The sequence below is a fragment of the Mastomys coucha genome, unplaced genomic scaffold (genome assembly GCF_008632895.1).
Source record: "Mastomys coucha isolate ucsf_1 unplaced genomic scaffold, UCSF_Mcou_1 pScaffold1, whole genome shotgun sequence".
In the NCBI taxonomy this organism is placed as follows: domain Eukaryota; kingdom Metazoa; phylum Chordata; class Mammalia; order Rodentia; family Muridae; genus Mastomys; species Mastomys coucha.
The window spans coordinates 21,340,554-21,347,538 of record NW_022196891.1 but is presented as its reverse complement, the minus strand read 5'-3'; the positions used below and the strand labels follow the sequence as shown (position 1 = coordinate 21,347,538).

General features: G+C 38.9%; 1 long non-coding RNA gene across 1 annotated transcript; it reads right to left on the bottom strand.

Annotated features, from left to right (window-relative positions):
- Positions 1–3,162: 3,162 nt before the first annotated feature.
- Positions 3,163–5,727, bottom strand: LOC116098143. Its single transcript, XR_004121724.1, has 2 exons — positions 5,643–5,727; positions 3,163–3,355 (listed from the first exon to the last, which is right to left on the bottom strand). It is a non-coding gene; the product is annotated as an uncharacterized LOC116098143 (long non-coding RNA).
- Positions 5,728–6,985: the final 1,258 nt, after the last annotated feature.

The following is a 6,985-nucleotide window of genomic DNA, read 5'->3' as shown; positions in this document are numbered from 1 at the left end:
GCAGAGCTCACCTTTAATCCAGTATTGAGAGTCAGAGATAGTCCAGATCTTGGGAACTCACTCACCAGCCAGCCTAGTCAAAATGGAGAACTTTAGGTTCTATAACATACCCTGTTTCAAGAAATAAGGTGAAGGTCTCTAGAGGTCACCTATTGTCAGATGCTAGCCTCTACTACATATACAGGAACAAATGAGCACACATGCATGTGCATACACACATGCCCACGCATACACACACACACACACACAGAAAGAGAGAGAGAGAGAGAGAAAGAGAGAGAGAGAGAGAGAGAGAGAGAGAGACAGACAGACAGACAGACAGACAGACAGACAGACAGACAGACACAGGGAGAAAATGAAGTGATATTTTCAGAGGTCTCTGAGGAGAGATCTCTGGATGACAGAAGGTTTACACCACAAAGGACCAGAGTAGATTTTATGGTTGCTATCTAAAATAGATTTTCTAAGAGTCTGCTCAAGGGCAGAGTGGCTGTTTAGCAACTTATGCGACTGCTTCTGGGCTTCCTCAGATAGGCATTTTCAGGTGGGCTGTATGAGAATGATGGAGAAAGCAATTGTTCTAGAACTGTCTTACACTAGATACAAAGTCCTTCCTAGCACAGTGTTCATCCCACACTGTCTTAAAGAGTCTTAGCCAGAAACATATACAAAGCAGCTGTCAGACATATTTTTTGGTCTTAAAAATAATCTTACCCAATTTCTAGTCACTTCCTTCAAAATGTCAAGAAAATTTAGTTGAGAGAGATTCCTAATACATAAAGAAAAAAACAAACCTGTTTTTAGATTTTATCAGCTGTGTGATACATTCTAGTGCTGTGGACAGAGTCTAACAGAAAGCCAAGCTAACTTAAAAAAAGGGAGTTGGTACAAAGTCACTTATAGTTTGGGTCTACTTTAATAACACAGTGCTTCGGTGCATTTCTATCTTAGTTGGTACTCCCCCATCACCATAGCAACTACATCTTGTCATAAGACATTGCAACTCACAGAATGACTCAGTACTATCTTCAGCCCACAGAGGTTGGAAGTGAGGAAGGCCCTGGTCTTGGAAGCAGTACAAGTTATTGTGAGTAATGACTCCTTGGGCAGTTCGGATTGTCTGCTAGGTGGTTGGTTTGGGCTAGGTGTGTGGTCCTCTTCTTCATCTAGTAGTCTTGTGCATGTGGTCTAGACAGACTACCCACACATAGTTCTAGTCATGTCTCATTAGGAACCTGGAACAAGAGTTCATTCAAGGACAAGATTAAAAAAAAAATCGAAAAAAAAAAATCGAAAAACAAAATAAGTGTGATGACCAAAGGGTAGACACAACAGACACCCAAAAGAGGGTGAAAAAAAGCCCAATGGAAGGATTCTATCCTCATAGCCAATGTAAAGCAGAATTGGAGGGTTAGTACAATACATGTGAAATGAAAGAAGCAAATCCCTGAGAGTGAAAAGATTAATCTGGGAAGAGGAAAGGCTTGAGGTAGAGGAAGATGGTAGCCGTTGAGTTAACCAAAACTAAGGACACATGGAAAATTCTTGTGGGAAACCACTACTTGGCTAATTTCAAAATTTAGCATTAGAAAAGTTCTAGCAAAATTACCCGGACTGGGTGGATGGTGCATCTTCCAGAAGACATGGGTCATCAAATGAGAACCACAGTACACGCAATGGGATACTCCTTCTGGTCATTAGTCAGAGAGGCCCCACAGGTATTCAGGGTATTGATATGTTCTTTAGCTAACCACCATAACTACATGGTAAGTTCTTATTGCTGAAGACCCCTGCACTTTGACTTTAAAACATAGAGAAATACATCTCAATCAAAATGAGAAAAATTCCTCTTGCTGGGTAGCTATCATGGTACCAGAAGTATAGGCTTCTGGGGAAGAAAAGATATCAATAGACTTTCCTAACACAGGAACCTGCTCACTACAACCTGTGGCTTTCCAGGTATGATGTGGCCATTGGCACAATAGTGCTAAGATTCTTTTGGGTTAATTAACCACTTTCTAATTGGAATTTTGGCCTGCTCTACGGGAGAAAATTTCATGTCCTAATACAATAATGTTAGTCAGAAGCCCATGGCTGAGTTAGAACCAGGGTAGAACCTATTATTATTACTTTGCTATAAGACTTACTGTCAAACTGCCTCATAAATATTTGTATTTATAATTATAAGACCTGGCCTGATCTTAGCCTTAGTTAGAAAATTTTCTTTCTCCAGTGTGCAGCTTTCATGAAGAGATACAGAATTGGTCAAATTTCTGAAAATAAGAGACAGAGTGCTCAGCCTTAAATAGTACATCTATATTAACTCCACCTTCAAATCATGCTTAGGGAACATTGTGGAAGAAGAGGCAAAAAGAATGTGCGGGCTTGAGGGCAGGGAGGACTGGTTTGTAATGCTGTCTTCAAAACATTAGATAGAAGGTACACTCATGAATCTACAAGAGCTGTGGTGACCCACTATGCAACATAGCAGTATTACTATACTTCCTTGAAATATGTAGAGATGTCATCATTTGCTATTGATTTATAAATGGAGCATGCAAATGCATATGACTACTGACTTTTAGTTGGTAAATGTATGCATAAATGTTGTAAGCATACACACGAATATATTTACTTTACGCACATGAGTATATATATATGTACATATATATACATATACTATATATTCATACACACACACACACACACATATATATATATATAAATTTACCTAAACTAAAGCCTAAGTTTATATATGTTGTTTTGAATATCTTTTGGCTCTTTAATAACTATTTTCAAACACAAATCTATATTTAGTGTATAACAACTATGTTTTGAGTGGGGATTCCCTGGTTAAGAAAACAGTGCTATTACATAAGATCTGAGCTCAGCTTCCCACATTCATGTTGGGTGGGCCATGGCTACTTGTAACTCCAGCTCCAGGACTTCTGATTTCCTATTATGGCTACTATGGGTATCGGCACATACATACGTACAATTCCAAGCAGACATAAATATAAATAAATAAAAATAATACTGACAAAATTATAACACCTGCAATAAACAGAACAAGGACGTAAAATGACATTTCATTCTTCTGAAAAAAAGTGCTATATTGATAAGCCCCTGGACAATCCCTCTAGCCTGTGCTAGAGATCTCTCTCTTTTTAAAAATTATTTATTTTATGTATGTGAATACACCGTTGTTCTCCTCAGACACATCAGAAAGGGATTTCTCCAGCCCCTGGACATCTCTTCTTTAGACGTACAATGATTAAATGCTGCATACTGCCTCCTGTTACAGGTAAGTGAGCAAGTTCTTGATGGTCCTTGTTATCCATGGTTCCTAAGGTAACTGAGAGAAGAAGGTTTCTAATAGCATGGAAAAAGTATTAAAAGAAGGCACCTAAAGTTCCAAACTTCAAATCTGAAAAGAGTAGATACCATGCATTCTGTCTTTTAAAGTCACACTAAGGAAAGACACTGAAAGTAAGTAGTGTGCTAGGTTCTGAGATATGATTTTAGCTTTGGTTCAAGAAAACTCTCCTGCTGAATCGCCCTATCTCCACTTCTACAAGTTTCAAGATAGAAAGTTGTAGCCATGGACCTTTCGTTTTGAGTTACAGTAGATGCTGGTCTCTAGACAAGCTTTAAAACTGAAGTGAATCCTCTGTATCAGACCCTTGAAACTAAGCTCTGGGTAGCATTGAAGAATTGTCTTTCATGATCCAATGGCTTCAGCGTATTTAAGGCAGTTTTGGCTTGAAGATATCTGGTAAGCTTGAAGGACCTGAATTTCATACAGGGTACAAAAGATCTATTGAACATTCAGAAAGAGAGTTCCCAGTGACACGTGAGATGCTTGCTGAACTGGATTTGCTCATGCTATTCTGTACTAAAGTGATGAGTTTCAGCAGAATGAGACCACCCAGGTAGCACCATTTAGCCTCAAGCACGGTGTTCTATTCTTTCTGATTCTTTATTACACTGTCATCTTTGTATTTCCTCATTATATCCTCCAAGTCCAGCTTTACTTGAATGTACTTATTTAATAAAGAGTTATTGAGGGCTGGAGAAATGACACAGTAGCAAAAATACCTGATGCTAAAGCAGAGGATCTGAGTTCAGTTTCTAGCCCTTATATGTAAACTCATAATTATTCTTTTAGTTCCAAAGGATACATAGCTTCTGTGAGTATCCGGCACACACATGATGTACATGCTACATGCAGGCAAGCACTCGCAAATAAAATTAAATAAATCTTTTAAAATTAATAGCTTTAAAAATAGTTATTGAACTAATGAGAGCATGGTGTTTACTAATTGCCTGCATATGTACAACCAGGCTTCAGTTTTTTGATAGAGAACATTATTGTGGGATTCTCAGTTTTATTGGCATTTATGTCTATAAGTAGTAAAAGTTAATTATCCATCTGTGTCCCAACATATCTATGTATCTATCTATATATCTATCTATGTATCTATGTATCTATCTATGTATCTATGTATCTATGTATCTATCTATGTATCTATGTATCCATGTATCTATCTATCTATCTACCTATCTATCATCTATCAGTTTATCTATCTATGGGTATATTATCTATCATCTATTTATCTATAGAAAACATTCTTCACCCTTACAGTTTCTTTTTACTCAGCCTGGCTTGTTTCTCTCTGTGTATCTGTCTCCGTCCCTCTATTCCTGCTAAGATATTCTATATCATAACCACCAGGTATGGAGGGTATGGGAGGAATGGCTTGAATCCTAGTGTCCAAGACTGGGACCTGAGGGTCTGCTTATCTACATGCCCAGGCCAATGATTTTTCAGTATTCTGTAGGGCACTCAAATTTGAGACACATTGTTACTTAATGTGTTCAAATGATCACATTTTGGTATGTTGTCAGCCTCTGAATGAATACAAGGTAACCTCTAGTAAGTTTAGCCTTTCCTCTTTTTAAAATCTCTTCTCTGCTTGAAGCTGTAAAATAACAAAGTAGAAAAGTAGAGGGTGAGGGTAGAGGTGGGTGGATCAATAAGAACTCTGTTCTTGTGAGGCAATGGGATAGTGGCTGCGCAGTCCTGTTGCAGAGAATTGATTTTGTTCATAGAAGTCTCCCTGCTCTTCAGAGCCTCTGTGGAGAATTTTTGGCAGGCTTCTCTCAGACTACTGTTTCAGAAACCATCAGAGGGACTTAGAAAGGTGAGGGCTTTTTTTTTTTTTTTTTTTTTTTTTTTTTTTCCATCACATGAAGGCTTAAGAACTCCAATCTCTTGGGTAAATGGGGAACTGTTTATTTCTTGCTTATGAGACCTGGGACATTTAACCACACAACACGTGGTTCGTCTGTGTTTAGCCAGGCTATTATCAAGTTTCTGGTGTAATTTTCTAATCACGGCTTTCATTTTCTAATATGTATTTAACAAATCTCATCATTTATCATTCTCAAGTACAGAGCTCTAAAGAAAGAGTCTCACAATCAGATGCTCCCAGGCTCAGTTACTGTTAATTAGATGGGTATTGTCATAAAGAACACTTTGTGATAGCCTATCTTCAAATACAAAGTAGGGCTGACGGAAATAATATGTGTAGAATGATGAGTAGCTGGCGGAAGTACCTTTTGATCTACTTCCTCTTTACCTGAAATATGAATGGCTCTCAATCTTCAAAGGGATTCTCCATTAGACACCAATGAGGCTGGCTATTCAGTACCTGAAGTCTGAAAGAAAATGACAGAAGAAGGTGAACACACATATTTGGTCTGCTTGGTTGGATTATTGGCAGTACTTTCCTTCCTCAGTTTGTATTTAGGGGTTTGTAGATGTGTTGGGTTCCTTCCTGCCTCCCCTTTGTTCATCTTCTCAGGAACTTTTTTCGCCCTCTTCTCTCATGAGTGAGACTGCTGTCTGCCTGCATGTAACAGTTCTGCAGTACTGGTTTGGATGTGATGAATTGCTTTAGTGTATGCTTATTGTGATAACTTAGTCATGGTCACACAGCCTAGAGTCCATGGTGAAGAGAGTCTCAATGAGTGACTGTCTGCATCTGGCTGGTCTGAGACCTTGCCTCTACACAATTACTGACCATTGTGAAAAGACCCAGCACATAGTGGTCCTGAATTTTGTAGAGGTAGAGATATTGAACAGGGCACAAGCAAACAAGCCAACAAACATACTTGTATTTATTGATTTCTCCCTTTCTTGTGATATGTTTGTTTCAAGTTCCCTTGACTTCCCTACAGTGGTGGCTGATACCTGGGATCAGGGAACTAAAGTAAATTCTTTCTCTCCTACATTGCTTACTTTCAGGATTATTTTTCTCCCAACAAGAAAAAAAATGACATTAGATCAATTATCCCGTGTAGCCCGCGCAGTCTTCTCGCCGGGAAGAAGACACGCAGACACTAGGTTCCTTCTGCAGCAACTGTTTATTTGTCTCCATCCATAGGAAAAAAGGGTCGAGCCCAAAATCTGCACTGCTTATATACACCACAGTGCAGCGTATCTGCCCACAGCGTGGCGTGTCTGCTCATGATTGGCTGTTCGCTCATTACCCTACGTAACGCCCCAGAATGGGCCGTGACATGGCGTCTTTTTCACTCCATGCACATGCGCAAACAGTTCTCTACGCACATGTGCAAACAGTTGTTTACTCAACAGCGGAAGTAGGCGCCATCTTGCCATGACGAATGCCTGTCCTGGCTCCCCACAATCCCAAAATGTTTTTATTTTTCTATATGTTCTAAGAGATCATTTTGCTGGGTACAGCAATCTTAGTGACCAGTTATTTGCATTTTTTGGCTTTAAAGTATTGTTTCATACTTTTGTGGCTTTGAATATTACTGATGAGAGGCCTGATATTGTTCTGGTGTTTCAGCCTTTGTATGTGAATTGGCACTTTCCATTATAATTTTAAATATTGCTTCCTTTCTTTGTAATTTTTTACATTTTGACTCTGCTATGTTGTGGAGAATTTCTTCTCTG